This window comes from Anoplophora glabripennis, unplaced genomic scaffold (assembly GCF_000390285.2).
Source record: "Anoplophora glabripennis isolate ALB-LARVAE unplaced genomic scaffold, Agla_2.0 scaffold76, whole genome shotgun sequence".
Taxonomy (NCBI): domain Eukaryota; kingdom Metazoa; phylum Arthropoda; class Insecta; order Coleoptera; family Cerambycidae; genus Anoplophora; species Anoplophora glabripennis.
In genome coordinates, this window is record NW_019416218.1 from 1320646 (window position 1) to 1339838 (window position 19193).

The following is a 19193-nucleotide window of genomic DNA, read 5'->3' on the forward strand; positions in this document are numbered from 1 at the left end:
GTGAATAAAATTAAAAATTAATTTAATAAACGCTTGTTGCAACCATGTTTTTTATATTTCTATATTTAAAATATTAAATTTTATCACATTTTTGAATTTCTTATTTGGTAATTTGCATTTATTCTTGTTACAATGATTCTTTATTTAATTCTAATTCTATTATTATTCTAAAAATACTTCTTGTTCCTTCATAGTGATGTTTGTTCAACAAAAATAATTGTTTTTAAATAAAACATTACTACTTTTCTATTCCAAGTATGTTCTTCTTTACAAATTTTCATAAAATGTGCTTCTATATGAACTTGGTACAGCAAAATAGTCGTACTACAAATAATAAACGAGCTGTTAGAGAATTGATATTGTGGAAAATTGGCATTTTTTTATACATTATTAAATGTAGGCAAAAATTCCGATTGCTAAAAAATAATTTATAACTGCAGCCTCAAAGCAGGGAATAATAATAAAAAAATGTCACATTAAAAAAACAAAATTAACTAGACATTATTAGTCTTTGTATTATCAATCAATAAAATAAAAAAATCAATATATATTTTAAATAAACAATAACAACTAATAATATATGAAAGTCAACATTAACATTTTAAATAAACCTAAATTGATATTTGCAATTACATTAAAAAAATTTCGTAAATGCTCCTTGTTCTTGAACGCAGGCATTAATTCTTCTTAAGAAGTTAAAATGAATTTTATCCAATAATTGTGCTCACATACTCATAACATCGATTTCATTTTGTATTCTTTCCCATAATTCGTTTTCTGTATTTACTGGAGAGCTATAAACTTTGGTCTTCAACACTCACATGGGTTTAGGTCCGGACATCGAGGTGGCCATTTTAATGGAACATTATTTTCTCTACGTTTTCTAGTGCTTATCTACCATAAGTATTGCCTTATCAATAAAGCAAAATGGGGAGGAGCCTCATCATTGCATAATAATTTTATGCGTTCAATGTAGCAGGTAATATAACAGGACCAAATAAAAAACTACCAATAATACCAGCCCAAACATTAATCTTAATTTCATGTTGGAACCGATTTTTACTGATTCATCACGGTTAACATGTTCATTATGTGAATTAAAAATACCCCTTCTAGTAAAAGGTCTTGAACTGATTTGAAGGTGGAATGGATGTAATAACTGGTCTTTTAATGCTCTATTATGGAATTTTTTGAAACCCAAACCTCTGCTGCTAAACGCCTTGTACTTACATGTGAAACTTCTTCGACCATTTCCAAAATTTGTTCTTCCAACCGAATAGTCCTAAGCATACGTTGTTGTCCACGATTTAATGTTATAGACGAAAAATATCCTGTTTCCCCAAGGCTTCTCTCCACATTAACAGATGTTTCGTGATTGGGAATTATTCGATTAGGATTCTCTTACAGCATATGTTCGAACACTAGCACGGCAATTTCCTTCTTACTAACTCAAAACTGGTAACATATAAGATTGTTCAGCAAAAGTGTAAATTACAGTCATAGTAAGGAAGATCCTGTATATTCATTCTCACCAAATTCTATAGGTACCTATTTACATTGCCCTTGTATCAAAAAATATGTGTACCAAATTTGAAGTTTCTAATAAAAATAGATTTCAAATTATTTTAAAGAAACTATGTTATCTGTTCTATACTGGGTGTCCCGGAAATGGTGGTAAATCTCTCGGATATGGATAGATAATGAGAAAATAATGTCACAAGTTCATATAAATTTTCTCCTCCGGGCTCACCCTGCAGAGTTATTAGCTCTTGAAGTTGAGAATTGAAAATGGTTTTTTGCTGTAACTTTTGTATTTTTCAATAAATTTTGAAATTTTTTTGGTTGGATCTATAATTTTTGAAGCCGCTTTTTATGATAATATGAAATCCTCGATAATAATTGTGGGGGCCCGGGGGCAAAGCACCCCCCACCAAAATTTCTAGAAAAAAAATTTTTGTTCCGCTATACCCCAAATTTTCCATCATTTTATAAAAATGTTTGGTATTTTACGTAAAAAAGGTATACTTGTTGAATATCCATAAAATAGATATATTTTTGGGATAAACCCGTTTAAAGAGGAAGGTACCATTTAATTTGAGACATTTTATTTAATTGAAACACAGATTTAATCGTGGTTGGCTTTGACATGTCAGAGTATGCCAAAGGCAATTAAATTGTGAAACTTGTCAAATACGTAGTTTTAAATCTAAGACTCAGATCATAACTCATAATTTGTTATAAAATATGGAGTATTCCAATGAAGAATATGCTGATATGCATTTAATGTACGGGCGGGCTCTTTGTAATGCTTCGGCAGCAAGAAGATTTTATTAGCATTCTTATCCTAATAGAAGGATTCCGGATCGCAAAACTTTCGAACGTATTGATCAAAGATTAAGAGAAACTGGTAAAATACGATTACTATTATTAAACAAAATGGATATTAAATAAATTTTAATGTCTTTAGGTCAGTTTGCTCCTGTTACTGCAAACAGGGGTGCCCCGCGAATAGCACGTACAGTTGAAGTAGAGGAAAATATACTGGACGAAGTTGTTGCTCATCCAACAGTTAGCATTAGGTCATTATCTTCTTTTACCAATGTTCCAAAGACCACTGTTGTAAGAATCCTTAGAGAACAGCTTCTTCACCCTTACCATATCCAAAAAGTGCATGCTCTTAATCCTGATGATTTTCGTGCAAGAGTACAGTTTTCTCAATGGTTTCTTCAGAGACATGAGCAAAGTCCTATGTTTACGAGATTAATTCTGTATACTGACGAAGCAAGTTTTGGGAGGAATGGAGTTATTAACTCCCATAATTTACATTATTGGTCTGGTGAGAACCCACACGCTATTATTGAAACTAGGCACCAAAGACAATTTTATGTTAATGTTTGGAGTGGAATTATTGGTCCTTACTTATTGGGTTCATTTGTGTTACCCCCTAGACTGAATGGTCAACGTTACCTCGATTTCCTTGTGCATCAATTACCACAACTGTTAGAAGATGTTGATCTTGAAACCAGAAATGCACTGATATTCATGCACGATGGAACCAATTAAACGAGGTATATCCTAATCGCTGGATAGGTCGCGGTGGACCTATTCATTGGCCTGCCCGAGCTCCAGATATGAACCCACTTGACTTTTTCTTTTGGGGGCACTTGAAAAATCTTGTTTATTCCACACCTGTAACCACTAGAGAAGAATTAGAGGATAGGATTTTTTGTTGTGCAAATGAAATACGACAAAGTCCTGAAATGTTATGGAGAATGCAACAGTATTCTGTTAAACGAGCTCGTATTTGTATAAGAGAAGGTGGAACTAATATTAAGAATTTATTATGAATTATATTAGTTACAAAATTTTGATTGTCATGCACTTTTCGTTTAGTTAGTTTAGTTAAATTCTCATAATTTGGAACACTGCTATTGCAAATTGTTTCTCCTTTATTCTGATATGTAAAAGCCAACTACAATTAAATCTGTGTTTCTGTTAAATAAAATGTCTCAAATTAAAGGGTACCTTCCTCTTTAAACCGGTTTATCTAAAAAAATATCTATTTTATGGATATTCAACAAGTATACCTTTTTTACGTAATATACCATAAATTTTTATAAAATGATGGAAAATTTGGGGTATAGTGGAACAAACATTTTTTTCTAGAAATTTTGGTGGGGGGTGCTTTGCCCCCCGGCCCCCATAATTATTGACGAGGATTTCATATTATCATCCAAAGCAGCTTCAAAAATTATAGATCCAGCCAAAAAATTTTCAAAATTTATTGAAAAATACAAAAGTTACAGCAAAAAAACATTTTTAATTCTCAACTTCAAGAGCTAATAACTCTACAGGGTGAGCCCGGAGGAAAAAATTTTATATGAACTTGTGACATTATTTTCTCATTATCTATCCATATCCGAGAGATTGCCCACCATTTCCGGGACACTTTGTATATATAGACATCTTTGAACGATTTAAAAAGAAAAAACTTTTTCTTCAAGCGTATAATAATACTTATATTATATAGTGCAACACCTCCTTTAGAAGCAGCCTATTGTTTAACTAGTACAAATATTTTTCATTTTTTAACTAGTAAATAAATGTAACAATGTGTAGATAAGTATCCTAGCAACGAATTAAAGATTCAAGAAGCTTTGACGTTTCATTAAGTGTCAGTTGAAATTTGATGTCGCATTGGGTCGTTTTTAAAATGCCTGAAGAAATGCAGTGCACACCACCAGAATTACTGGAAATTGATACATCAGTGGCAACACTTATACCAACAAAGTCGAGAAAAATTTATGAAAATGCTTACGATAAATTCATAAATTGGGCAAAAGAAAATAATGCACATATTTATTCAGAAAATGTGATGATAGCATATTTTACAAGATTATCCAGAACACTGAAAAGTTCAACTTTATGGGCGCAATATTCAATGGTAAAATCTAAATTAAACATAATGTAAATATTGAGAAATATTCAAAATTAATTACATTTTTGAAACAAGGTGAAAATTATAAACCAAAAAAGTCGAAAGTTTTGCCTAAAAAAGAATTTGACGAATTCCTGAATAAAGCACCTGATGATAAATATTTAGCAACCAAGGTATGTACTTTTTAAATTATAGGTACTTAGATATATATTTAACCTTTTTATATTTGTAATACAAAATTTTGTTATAATTTGTAAACTTCAAGTTATTTTATAGTATCCATTACGAGAATAATAAACAGTTTTCGGAAATAAAGATAGCTCATTGGAAGAATGTTGTAAAAACTCATAAATATAGATGTCTTAAAATTACGTCATGTTTTAGAATTTCCTTGCATTTTCCAACTTTTTTTATTGTTACAAAATTAATAATTCTATATTTTTTAGGTTGCACTAATATTTGGAGTCACAGGAGCTTGTAGATGCGATAAACTCATTCAAGTAAAAGTTAGTGATGTAAAAGATTTGGGAAATATAATATTAGTAAATATTCCCAATACAAAAACTAAAAAACATCGTTCATTTACCATAATTGGAGAGTTTTATTTAAATTTATACAGAAAATATGCTACTCTTCGGCCAAAAGACATAACTTTTGATAGATTTTTTATTAAATATCAAAATGGCCATTGTCATCGTGTTGCAATGGGCATACATAAAATTTCAAAAGTGCCAAAAGATGTTGCATCATTTTTAAGGTTGCCAAATCCACATGAATATACGGGGCATTGCCTTAGAAGAACCTCGGCAACTATCTTAGTTGATATAATTACAACCCTAAAGCGACATGGTGGATGGAAATCTACCAGCGTCGCTGAAGGATACATTGAAGATTCTGTAAACAATAAGAAACAGATAGCGATGAAAATATTAAACCCATTAGAGTATAATGAACCAAGTACATCAAGCGAAACTGTAAATATTGATCCTGAAAATAATTTAATCGAAGACTTTTCTGTTAATAATGGTACAATTGTTAACACTGAAACTGAGAACCTTATTACAAGTAACGTATTCAACGACAGAACTGCAAACTTTGAAAAAAGACAGCCAGCAGCGCTTTAAATATCAACAACTGTACCATACAAAATTGCACATTTAATATTCATTTAGATGTTTATTCGTTTAATTCAAATTAAAGAAAAATAATTGTTACATTTGTTTTTTTATTCATGATTAAAGTAGTTAAAACTGTCATGTTTAATTAATCAATAAAATGTATAAAATGTATAAAATAAATAGTATTACCTACCTACTGATTTTATTTTGTGCTGAGATTAAACATCGCGTTATCCGCTATAAATTTTCAAAATTAGTAATTTTTTATATTCACGCTTGAAGAAAAAATAGTATATGTCACTCGGAGTGGAAGGCTCATTATGTGTTTTGCCCAATTTGCTCAGCCTCGGCTAACGCCTCGGCGAGCAAACTTTTGGGCTCAACACATAATGATCGACTTCTACTCCTAGTAACATAATATACTATTTTGTATTTGTATTGAAAATGGACTTCCTTTACACCTTTGGTTTGTAATCAAAATTATTTAATTTTGTGACATAAAAGAAATTCAGTTTCTGTTGAAGATTTTAGAATAAATTCCAATACATTATCTCTGGGACTATTTTTACAAAGAAAAAAGCATTAATATTTCTTCAGCCAGCCAGTGTTCAGATTTAATTCTCTCGTACCGATACGTATGTATCTGCCAAGATTTTGAAATAATTTGTGAGGTGTAAATACGTTAATAGGCTAATATCAAAAGAAGTCTTAAGAGCACGGAATTTATTTCCTCGACGACTGTGAATTAAGTCCCGAGTCCCACGGGTGACGTTAAGTTTTATCAGCGTTCAAGTACCGGCGCAGGCTTCAATCGGCGCTCTATAAAGTTATAAAATTTGTTGGGAATTTAAGTGGCCCGAGGAAAATGTAATTTTCGTAGGATGCACAATCTAAGGCTAATGAGCAATTTGTTTACAAAATTAAGCCCGAAATAGACGCGGTGTATATTGCCCCGCATTATTTCTAAAGAAACTCGAATTTGTCATGATAAAGAAAACAAACACCAGACCAGAAATAAAACTAAGTACGTACCGTTCATCTTCTGAAAGGTATTTATTAATATCTGGGCTCAGTTTACTATATATCATTATGGATTAAATATAAATCAGAATACTTGGAAATATTTACGGTCGCCCGATTTAAAACATCTTGACTCAAAACATATTGCTAATTACTTTATACGCATATATTGTGCCATATTTTAAATATTCGTTCCATTTCCTTGGGGATATTTAGAACTAGCACATGGGAAAATAGAAAGAAAAATTATGGCGAAGTTAGTTACTCGTATAAGAGCACAGTTAAACGACGCCAAGAATTACAACTTTCACTTGAACCCTGAAATGTGTAAATGAAAAAGAGATTGAACTTAATGTAAAATGAGACTAGAGCACAGTTAAACGACGCCAAGAATTACAACTAGATAAATTTCACTTAAACCCTGAAATGTGTAAATGAAAAAGAGATTGAACTTATGTAAAATGAGACTATAGTTTTCCAAACCATTACTTTGCCCCTACGCGTCCAATCCTTCGGGACTCAAATAAAGAACCCCGCATAAAATCAATGGAAAATGGGTCTATTTTGCTGAAATTGCAGTATGTTATAGTTTTTGACTTTCTGATCAAAAGTTATCATGGGCCCAAAGTGATCCTATGAATTGTTTCAGAGATAAAGAGGGGGGGAAGTATGTAATTTTGGCTGTAGGCCTGAGTAAGATTCACGATGACCTTATAGGGTTAAGCTATCATCGAATTCAGGTTAAGCGACCTCAAAAGCATATATACTTACAGGTTAACATTCGTGAAAGGTCTTTTCTTTACTTTGACCTTGAAATGATTTTGACTTGACCTAAATGTAACCTTGTAGGGCTAAGCTATCCCCGAATTCACTCCCCCTCCCCCAAAAAAAACTTATATACACACTGGTTGAAAATTCAATACAAGCTTTTTCTTCAGTTTCATCTAGAGATGACCTTGAATTGATTTGAAGGTGACCTTAGATAGCTAAGCTATCCCCCAATTCAGGTTCAGTGATCCCAAAAGCATTGTACCTACTGGTCAAAATTCATTATATGCCTCAGTTTTTGAATCCATCAACTTGATATTTCGTGAAGCTTACTCAGTCCTACAGCCAAAATCACACACTTTAGACCCATGACAACTTTTGATTAGAAAGTTAAAAACTATAACATATTGCAATTTCAGCAAAATCGACTGGAACCCATTTTCCATTGATTTTGTGCGCGGTTCAATTTGGTTTACCTTGAATACTTCAACCAGTGATCTAACGAGACAGAGACAAGGTATATGCTACTGTACAGACCCTGTTAATCTCCAGTCGCGGAAAATATATAGACTTTGCACAAAGTAAATGCAATCTTTATTTTCCTTGTATCTTCCAACCCCTTCGTTTCAACCTAGAAGAGAAAATTATTTACCCGATATTTGCCTTCCCCTAACAGTTGTCATTGATTGAATAATTTCTGTGCTGGTTGTCATGTCGAAACATTGAAACCGGAGATTAAGTTCCCTGGCTGGTATTTATATTTATGTTGTGCACTGACCCATGGCATTTCGGTGCATAGCTCATAAACACTGGTCTGTGCCATCTGGTTATTGATTTTAGTAGTTTTAACCTCTCGACTGAAATTATCTCGATTCCTCTGGATCTCAATTGCTCCTCTGTGGTGTCTTGGTCAAATCTTCTCTCTGTCTCTCTCTCTTTCTCTCTGAGAATTCTGATGTTAGTTATTTCTATTGCATGTTCTGTATCTGGCCTGTGTTCCTTTATCCTCATACTGACGTGTCCTTCTGTTTGCTCAATGTATACTTCTCCACATGTACAGGGATGAACTGAAACCTTGCAGTAGATCGTTTTTGTAATTCATTTTCTCTATCTAAAGTTGTCTCTATATCCCTTTAGGATAAATGGCATTAAAACATACTGTGTTTTCTTAAGGAAAATATGTCTACTTTGTCAGTAGATTCTTGTATTTAGGGCAGATATTATTGTTTCCCCAGGTATTCCCTTTCTTACTATCCTTCTACATCACAAACATATTGGCCAAATATTCTAAACGACAGATTTTGGCATAATACTGGTTGATAATATAAACCCCATATGACTCCGACATTAATACCTACATTGGATGGCTGTCTTTTACCAATATTGGCTAAATCTTCCAAATATTGGGCTTAGATTCAATATATTACCTACGAGTATATGACGTCTATAATAAGCCCATATCTTGTGCTACTGGGGTATTTCCTAAAGGCAAACAGTAAGTGCTGTAGTTCTTCGTCCAAATCTTCCGACTCACAGATGATCCTAGCTTAATGTACCCTTGTATTGACAATGCCTTGTTTCTGTGTTGGATGTGGTGAGTTGGCTTTCTGTAAATGCTATGCCCCAGGGTGCCATCTAGTTATCAGACAATGACGTTTAGGAAGACAAGGCATAATTTTGTTCCAGCTCCATGGTGATGTTGATATCCGGATGAATTCCATGGATATAGTTCAGGACTCGTACCATTTGTTATCCTTGGGTCAATGAATAAATGCATCGTCCACATATCTGAACCAACACTTTGGTTTTATAGGTGCTGACTGCAGAGTGTTCTTCTTGAAAGCTTCCATATAGATATTTGCCATAGTTAGCGACAAGGGTGAACCCATAACATCTCCTTCAGTTTGTTGTCGCAGTACTGATGCCTAAGGGTAATGTTCATCTGGTGCACATCTGATACTATGAGTTTAGTCTGTTATTATGTAACAATTTTTCCCTCCTAAACTACCTAGTCGTAGAAAACAGACAGCTTTTACACAAAGTTAATCCAATTTGTACTTTTTTTAATCTTCTAACCCCTTTGGTCTCAGTCTTTCTAATACAACCAATAGAGGATAAAATATATCTGGAATAACTTTGTACGTTTTTGGGACAGTTGCCAATAATTGAAAAGTTTTCAAGTTGTTTGTTTCATCATCGGTTTAAACTTCTTCTGTTCCGAGAGCATACCGCGCTCTTTTTAGATAGTCACTAGAATCTGTAGTTTCGATCCTTGATGAGTCGTTTCCGAGTTGTTCTAAGCTCTCGTTCCAACTGTAATTATTTCGATTCTTCTGGATTCTATGTTCTCCCTGGTGTGTCTTGACCAAAATTCTCTCTCTCTCTTTCTCTTTTTCACCAAAATTCTGGTATTAGTTAGATCTATCGTGTTGTATCAACCCTGTGCTTTATAGCTACTAATTTTTATAAATTTTATTCTTCAAGTGATAGGTGTGCTCCTGTAACCTCCTTCATTTTTTGAGGATAGATGGCATTAATATTGTGTTTCCTTAAGACGCAATAGATCTTTTCAGTACATTCTTGGATAATAAGACATATATATCGTTGTCATATATTTATCTTTCTTTTTGTTCTTAGGTGTCCTTCTATATTTCTGTTCTGTATGTATTTCCTCTAACAGCAAATCGTAGATGTTATAGATCATCGTCGAAGTATTTCGACTCACAGATGACACCTGCTTGATGTTCTAATGTGATGACATTACCTTGTTTCTGGTCATCAGTGTTCGTATCTATAATGCTATCCAGTTTTCTCTTGACAAGGACATCTAAGAACAGCAGGGTACCATGTATTATGCCGTTATTAGATGTCCTAGGGGAAATTGATACACAAACAAGAGTATGGAATAAGTCAACAGAAGAATACCTAAAGACAAAAAGAAAGAGGAATATCTGACAAAAGAGCTACCTGCTCTATTTACAAGACTCTACTGACAAAATAACCCTGCTTCTAAGGAGACACAATATTAATACTATCTTCGCCACCTGGAAGAAAATAGAGACAGTCTCGTTGTATATGCAAAAAATTGTACCTTCATTGGGCAAATGGGAAGACACGTCAGTATGACGTTAAAAGACTATAAGTGCCACTTAAAAGATAAAAAAATTAACGATTGAGGATCATATGGTTCTAACTATTACCAGAATTTTGGTGTGATGGTGGAGATTTTGGCCAAAACTTTACAGAAATTACCTGGAATTTGGAAACGACTCACGGCCCAGTGACTACAAGCCATGCACTAGGACGCGATGGACTAGTGCACAAGCAAATATAAACACTTTCCAGAATAATTATTTCTCAGTTTCAAAGTTTCTTCTGAATGAAGTAGTGAAATGTCAAAATGGTGAGTGATTTAGATATGTAGATAAGGTAAGGTGTTGGGGACCACGAACAACAAAACGTTTGTGACATTGAGTTGCGTTATACCTAGTTTTGCATGGGTCAAAGGACAGCTATGTAATTCTCTGGTTTGCTGAACCACATGCCGTGTGTTTCTAAAACCTACACGATCCTTGAAAAAATTCGACGTCTTCAGCGCTATAACTTGTCTGCAGTCAAGGAGACTTCCCGAACCACACGCCGGGAATCACAAGTCTTATAGCGAATCACCAATGTCAAATCGCTTGTGGTTTTCCAAACCACGCACCACATAATTCTGTCGATTACATCAGCCTGTATAATATGGAGAACTATGGAAGTAAGAACATCTTGCTTCAAGCAGCCAGTTGTTCATCGACAGAGGTTTGCCGAACCGCGCGCTGTGTGAAAGCGACTTTGGCAATTCTGATTTTATAAGCACGTGCTTTTTTTAGAGCTAGACTAAATAAAACCAGTCAAATAAACTTTATTTAAATTATACAGGTGTTAAGTTTCGCCCGTTTTATAGTGTATTTCTTAAGTAGAAAATTTATTCTAACCTGGATCTATTTTTAATAATCGCCCAGATGTGGTTTCAGTTTTCTGTTAATTTTTACCCTTTTTATACCAATAGATAAATAACTCATGAAATAAAAAGAATACCACAATCTTTCAAGGTATTATATGTTTCAAACTACAATATAGCAATATACCGGGGACAATATTTATTATTGTCATCTACATAAATTGTACCGATAAGTTCTAATATAACACAATACAATTTCATGATGAAAGGAACAAATTCGTTTAAAATTCAGGTAATTATTTTGTGGAAAAACGCTCGGACACGTCGATAAGTATTTTTAGTTGCGGATTGTATACAGAGTGTCTCAAGAAGAACATATGTAGCATATTATTCTGAACACTTTTTGTATAACATACCATATCTCTAAAATCAGCGGTTTTCGTAATAATGACGTTTGAAATGTGATAAATGGAAAAAAATTATGTTTAATCATAAAACAGTATTTAAATAACAATTGCTTTATAATAAATGTTCAGTGTTTTGTCCGTTTACTTCAATACATTTTTGTAATAGAAGGATTGTTTCCCGTTGAACGTATTCCATTACTTCTGCTGGAATAAATCTTATTTCCTGGCGTTTTCTCTGTTCCATGTCATCAAGATTATTTAGTCTATTCACATAAAATTTATACATCAAATAACCCCATGAGAAGAAATGTAAAGGGGTTAAATCCGGTGACCTTGGTGGCCGCTCAATTGAAAAAATTGAAAAACAAATTCAAACTGAAGAAAATCAAAGTAACGCTACTTTTCAGGAGGAGGATTTTCATGCACATTGCTCAGTACCTACAGTTTTCTCTGTTTACGTGTACATTTAAAACAAAAGTAGCTTCATCAGAAAAAATAATATACAGGGTGAAATCTAAGTTTTGATTATTTATCTCAAGTATCTGCTCACAAAACTGCGTTCTTCAGTCAAAATCGTCTCTAGTAGTTCATGTATCAATTGAACCTTATAAGGATGATATTTATTTTTTTCGTAGTATTTGTGACACAGATCCCGATGACAAATTACAATTAGTGGAGATTGTCCTAACGGCTACATGAGTATTATTTACAGTTTCTAGTAAAACATCTAGTTCAGAATCTTCTGATATTTCTGCTGGCCTTCCTTTAGGTAAATCTTTAACTTGACCGTGCTCAGCAAATTTCAAATCAATTTTGTTGACATTAAATAAATTACACACTTCTTATTGAGTACGCACTCTGTCTTCAAAATCAATCATCATAGGTACTTCAATACGTAAAACTGACAAAATGACACTGATAAACTAAACGCAGGTGATAGTTTGATTATATTGTCACAAAATACTACATCAGAATGGTCTAGGGGTCAAGGAATGAAAAACGATTAATACGAAGAAAATTGTTTTGTTTAAGGTAAAATATGGCAAACCAGGTTGTTTTTGTTGGCTTTTAAAAAAATGTTCAAGGTTGTTCAATTTAAACATTTTATTTAATTAATTGTGTGCATTTCAAAATATCAATTTTCAGACGTTATTATTACGAAAACCGCTGATTTTAGAGATATACTTTTTATACAAAAAATGTTCAGAATTTACCGTGCAATTAAAAAATGAAGTAATATACAGGGTGTTCCATTAAAATGATGACTGCATATGTTCTTCTTGAGATACCCTGTATACAATTTTCTTATGCCAAAAAATCCATAACTAAAAATACTAACCGACGTGTCTGAATGTTTTTCCATAAAATAATTCCCTGAATTTTAAACGAATTTATTCCTTTCAACATGAACGGATTGTATATAAGAAACCATATTGTTAGGTTTTCAATAAATAAGTGAATGCAATAAATAAAAATCATACTATAAAACTAAAAATCTAATTTTAAAAAATCAAAATGTTATTAAGGTACCTAAATAAACTGAAAATAATAATATACCTATTGTTTTTTAATAATTTTATAATCCAAGTCTAAGCTTTTTTAGACACGCAATTTTCAACAATTATTACGTAGATATTTCATGGTTCAGGATGACAAAATTATTGAATTAAAGATTTTTCTAGATATGTACAGAGTGTTTTCCCAAGTTTTGCACTTCACCTTCAGCTGTTATTTTTGGATAGAGATTTTAAAATTTAAACGTTTTATGAATCTTACTGAAGCAAAATCAAATGAACATCGCAAACTCTCATTTCTTTGAATACAACAATCTTTAAATTTTTATACAGCTTTTCCCTGATGTGAACTGTCGTCAAATACACAAGCCTCTTTAAATTTTCACATAAAAGGAAATCCAATGGAGTCACGTCGGGTAACTTCGGGTAACAATAATCCCCGCCCATATGTTAACCATGAACCTTTGTTGGTCCTTTGTGTATACTATTGCATAGGGATTTTCTTCATCTTAGATATGCAAATTATGGCAATTCATTACTCCATCTCGAGTGAAACTGGCTTCGTCCGTGAATAAAAAATTTGGATTTTGTCTAAATCGTTGCAAAAACCAATTTGCGTAATTGACTCTTGCAGGATAATCAGCGGGAGACATGGCATGTACCTTTTGAACGTGATAAGGACGTAGCAGTTATTCTGGGGGAGGGGAGTCACTTTGTCGCATGAACTTGAACCGACAGCTTTCTCAGAATTAGAGCTATACATCTTTCTCGTAAGCTACGGTCAAGCCTTTCAAAAGTTTTTCGGTGCGATAAACGTAGATTTGGAAATGTATCAGAACAAATTCTTCTTGCCTCATCACAATTATTGCCGAGTGTTTATCCATAAATTAGAAGCACGTCAGCATATTCGCTTTAGGAACAATGCCCCATTATTTAATCTTATGTACTCAATCAATCAGACAATTGTTACAAGTGTTGTCAATAACGACAAAAACGCCTAGTGTTTTATTGCAGAATTCTGATTTATTATTTTAATAACGTGTTCTACAAAAACTCAATTTTTTCGAAAACGAGGAATGACGAAATTATTTAAAAAGGCAGTCTTCAGCCCTATAAAATGACACCTGTCAAAATTTTGGCCCAACGAGTGTGGTGGCGAGTCCGTTGCTGACTTCCTTGACAGTGTAAAACATCTACCATAGTATGGCTTTATGAGCCTTTATGGCATACATAAAATATTAAAATTTTATTAAATTATACAAGTTGGTCCAAAAGTTAGAACCGAAAAGGTAAATCGCTGGGTACTCCTTTGGGGCTCTGTATCTCCGTTAAGGGGCACTTTAGGAAAAAAAAATTATGACAAACTAGGGTTATTTTGACCTCCCCTATACACTCCCGAGAGTATGCCATATACTTACCAGACCCTATATTAATATGACTAAATGATATAAAATTTGAAGTATCTATTTCTTATGGCGAAGGAGAAAAATTGCACTTTCAATCAATATTGGGCATTTTGACAATATTTCATATTTTTGATAATATTTAAACTAAAACCGATAGTTTCACTAATAAAATTTCGGGTGTGGACACAAATTGATATATTACTGAGTGAAATTGAGTGAAAATAAGTCCAATTTTTCTTACAGATGTACTTGAAATTTATATAGCGGATTACCCAGTGCTCCTTCTGTGCGTCATATTTAAAAAATTTTTTTTAATCTAGATTTTGAGATATTGTTGTTGAAAGTTATTCATTTTAACATAGATTTATATGGCGAAGATGGAAACCATAACTGACAAAAAAATGTAGAAATTGTGAAACAAAACTTTTTCCATAGATAGTACACAGTATTATCTTATTTTTGATGTAAAACTAATGTAAGTTTTGAACATAGTACAGCTGTATTAATTAGAAACAGAAACCAATAATTGCTTTTCTGTCTGACTTGAGGATTAATGTGGCAACGTCGCAATCAGCTGACAGCAAGAAGGGAATACATTTGAAAGACTTGATAAAAACAAAATTGATTTCAAACATATACATTTTTGCTAAATCCCATGTATATTGTTATCAACAATAAATTATCCACAACAGATGATTTTTTGTAATGTTTTTAAAAAACTAGATTAATTAAAAAAGATTAGGACGCTGTGATATATTTATTGGAATAAAAAATACAGTTGATAAATCCTTTTAATATATTTAATGGTTTATAAAAACATCGTAATCATTACCCAGCAATATTTAGAGTTACATAAAGTTTTATTTACTTGATTAATATAATTAGTAATACGTGAGATAAAAGCATTTATACGAAATAACAAAGGAACATAAATATTTCTCAGCAAACTTTATATCTAAAAAATTAGTTATAGTTGCAAAACTTTTGTATCATTACTAAAATAGAGATTAAAAACAAACACAAACAGTGAGTAATAATGTAATTTCTGTCACAGAACCTTCAAAATTGCATCCAACATTTTCTCTGACTTGGACGAGAAATGGGCGCGAGTGTCATTTCATTTCTTTAGAACTAAATTAACATAATTCTCGTTGTTTTACCAGTTCACATGATTTACGGATTTTAAATAAAGGATACAAATATTCGCAAGGATAAACGATATATTTGCTATATATATAATAATTATATTGTACATAGTTTACACACAATACATTTTTGAACGCGTACGCATCTTTACCCGAATTTGACGCGTAATATCTCCGATGCCCGAGGTCTGTAGGTTCGCAGTGTGTACAACTGCTAGTCAATTACTAGCGCTGTTGCCACATCTACATAGTCTTTATGCGTTCATTAAATATAATTTAAAACTACTCAAATATGATATTTTTACGTTGTTAATTAGTATGTATGCTATGTTCATATGAGTAGATTTCTTTGCATTATAGATAATGTTTATCGCAAATAATTTCAATATAATTTAATTTTTTCAAATTGGCAGCGGGCTTTAGTCCCATAAGAAAAGCATAGGACCCCCCCTACGCTCCTCACTTCCTCGGACCCCGATATACCTCCTTAATATATCTTAAAATAGTATCGAAGTAGTCAAATGATCCCCAGATTTCTAAAAAAAAAAACAATAATATTGTAAACGTACAAATCACTCGTAGTCTCCACGCCACTAAATAATGTCCGCATAAGTGGTGGATTACACACGCTACTAATTTTAATCCAGAAACCCGCAAGCACGTATCCCTGTAATAAATTTTACTTCGTTGGTAAATACATGTCTGACGTACAAAATCCCCGCGTTTTAGAAAACAACTGTTCATCTCGGCAAATGATATTCACCAGCGCTCTGTGGAAATTCGCCGTATGTCTTATATCCTCCACATGCGATACATCTTTAAATTCATTCTCCAGAAATTGCAAGGAAAAATAACGTTTCCGTTCCCGTTCCCAAAACAGCTTCCGACGCATCCTTCACACTCGCTCGGCAATCAAAATATATCGGTCATCGGTAGACGACTTGGAAAAATATTATTTTACCAGCCCTGTATAAAATCAAAATAAGAATGGTTTATTTTTATAGTTATAATATCGCCGGACCTATCCCAACCCGGTCCGCGTTGTGATTAGAAGATTTGTGATATATTTGTTTTTCTATTTACCTGAAATTAAATAATTATTTTATAAATCTGTTTTTTTAGTAGTTCCTCCAATTAATTTATTTTTATATAAAACGTGAATTAGAAGAAGATATATTACTGTTGTAACCTTCGGCTTTAAAAAATGTTTAATTTGTAAAATTTTACTTTCACTTTAGAAACACACAGTTCGGAAACGGTTTCTCACGGTGTCTCATAAACCATCCAGTAAAGGATATGTAAAGAAATTTTGATTTTTTCTACTGAAAAAAATGTCATTGACAATTTTGTAAAGACGACAAGAAATATCTGTATCACCAGGATCTACAGGGTATCCCAACGAAAATTTGACCCCCCCCTATAATTGGAAAACCGAATAATATTTCAAAATTCGCCGAGACCCGTCGATTTTTGTTCTTGGGGGAGCTTTTTCGACAGTCAAGCCAACTCGATATGTTCATCCCCCTAATGCCTAGCAACCCCAACTTAAAAATTTCAAATGCAACTACCCCACTTGTGGCACATCATTTTAAAGCCCTTTTCATTGCGAATACAGTGACGTACCGTTTTTAGAAATCGGTTGAGATTTGACAGAATTATTGGTTACAAACGAAAAGATGACAAACCAACTTACGCGTAGTAATTTCTACACAAATGCCCACCACTAATAAGTTTTTCATCTACTACACATGACCGCATTACCTAATTGTTATTGATGTGTCTATCAGTTTACAAAAAAGTCAGAAATGAAATAAAAAAGCTGAAGCAAATAATAAATCAGATTTATTTGATGAATTGCTCAAAATGACCCCCGTTAACTTCCAAACAATAATACAGTCTGTTTTCAAATTCTGTTCGAACATTATTAAAGACATCCGCAGTTATTAATCGGCATTCTTCTACAATTCTCTGACGTAGCACTTGCAATGTTTCCGGCTGAGTGGCGTACACTCGTGATTTTAAATGACCCCACAGAAAAAAGTCCAAAGGGGACAGATCCGGAGATCTTGGTGGCCATTCGACGGGACCTCTTCTGCCAATCCAATGTCCCGGGACATTTCATTTTTGACGGGAATTGAGGATGTGTGGGGGGAATACACACATCAGAAATTTTTTTCTTATCATTTTCGGATTTAGCGGAAAATTTTACTAGAGATCACATCTCAAAAACACTCGATTTTTTTTTTATTTTGTCGGCCTATGCTATTAATTAATGCCAGTAAAATAACAAATGTATTTACTGGACATTATATTTGTAATTCAATGTTGGACAGTGCTTTAGTCCACAGAGTAGTTCTCTCCTACAATATTTTTTAAAGTTGCTTTTTAACACAACTTTATACCGAAATCAAGAGCATAATATATAATTTCATCACATGAAAATTTTAGGAGTTTTTTGGATTTTATTTGAATTTGAATTTATTAGAATCAATAAATTTCAAGGTAAATTAATAGTATAAAATTATTTAAACTCAAGAAAACTGATATTATGAAGATATCGTGGGTAGATGTTTAAAATAAAAAAAAAAAAGTGTCGCCCGAGCAGGGACTTGAACCCTGGACCCTTGGATTAAAAGTCCAATGCTCTACCGACTGAGCTACCCGGGCTATGCGAGTAGTTGTTCCAGTAGTGTAAGAAATGGGTACGCACGATTTTATAAATATTTTAAATTGTTTTAACAATGGCAAAGTAAAAATTAGACCCAGTTTCTTATTACTTAACAATAAATTTCAAACAACCAAAAATAAAAATTGATTATTCTTCGTAAATAAAAAATAAGAATCAAGTTTATTATTGGAAAATTTTTGACACGATAAATTATTAAAAAAATTAATCTAAAAATCATAGTTCGATATAATTATGGCACCTTTTTATGTGTGCCAATATATTAATTGTTTTATTATTGTAATTAAAACAAAACCAAGTGTAAAAATTTTAATGTAAAATTAAAACTGATAGGTACTGAAAATACGAGAGCTAATAATGAAATATATGTTTTTTAAATGACACTAAATTAATTTTTGGTCGTTAAAAATTCGCAAAATTGGTCAATCATGTGAACCATTTTTTTTAAATGTATATATTAACGTATATTATTAACTTTAAAAATGTAATTCAAAGTAATCCTAAACATTTTCCTAAAATTCACATACGTACTTTAACACCAAATCTGCTAAAGTAACTCCTTAGACAAGCTAGTAAATTAATTATTATTTTAAATAACAGTAAAATGTAGCCCAATAGTATCAATAACAACAACATCTAATATACAGAGTGTATTTAAATGAAGAAGCACAAGTGCTATCAGATAATTTTAAATTTAAATATACTATAACTCAAAGTTACTTGATCTGCAAGTTACAGGGTGTTCAAT

At 32.6% G+C, this 19193-nt stretch overlaps 1 non-coding gene across 1 annotated transcript; it reads right to left on the reverse strand.

The window, feature by feature from the left end:
* Positions 1 to 18353: 18353 nt before the first annotated feature.
* Trnak-uuu lies at positions 18354 to 18426 on the reverse strand. Its single transcript has one exon. It is a non-coding gene; the product is annotated as a tRNA-Lys (tRNA).
* Positions 18427 to 19193: the final 767 nt, after the last annotated feature.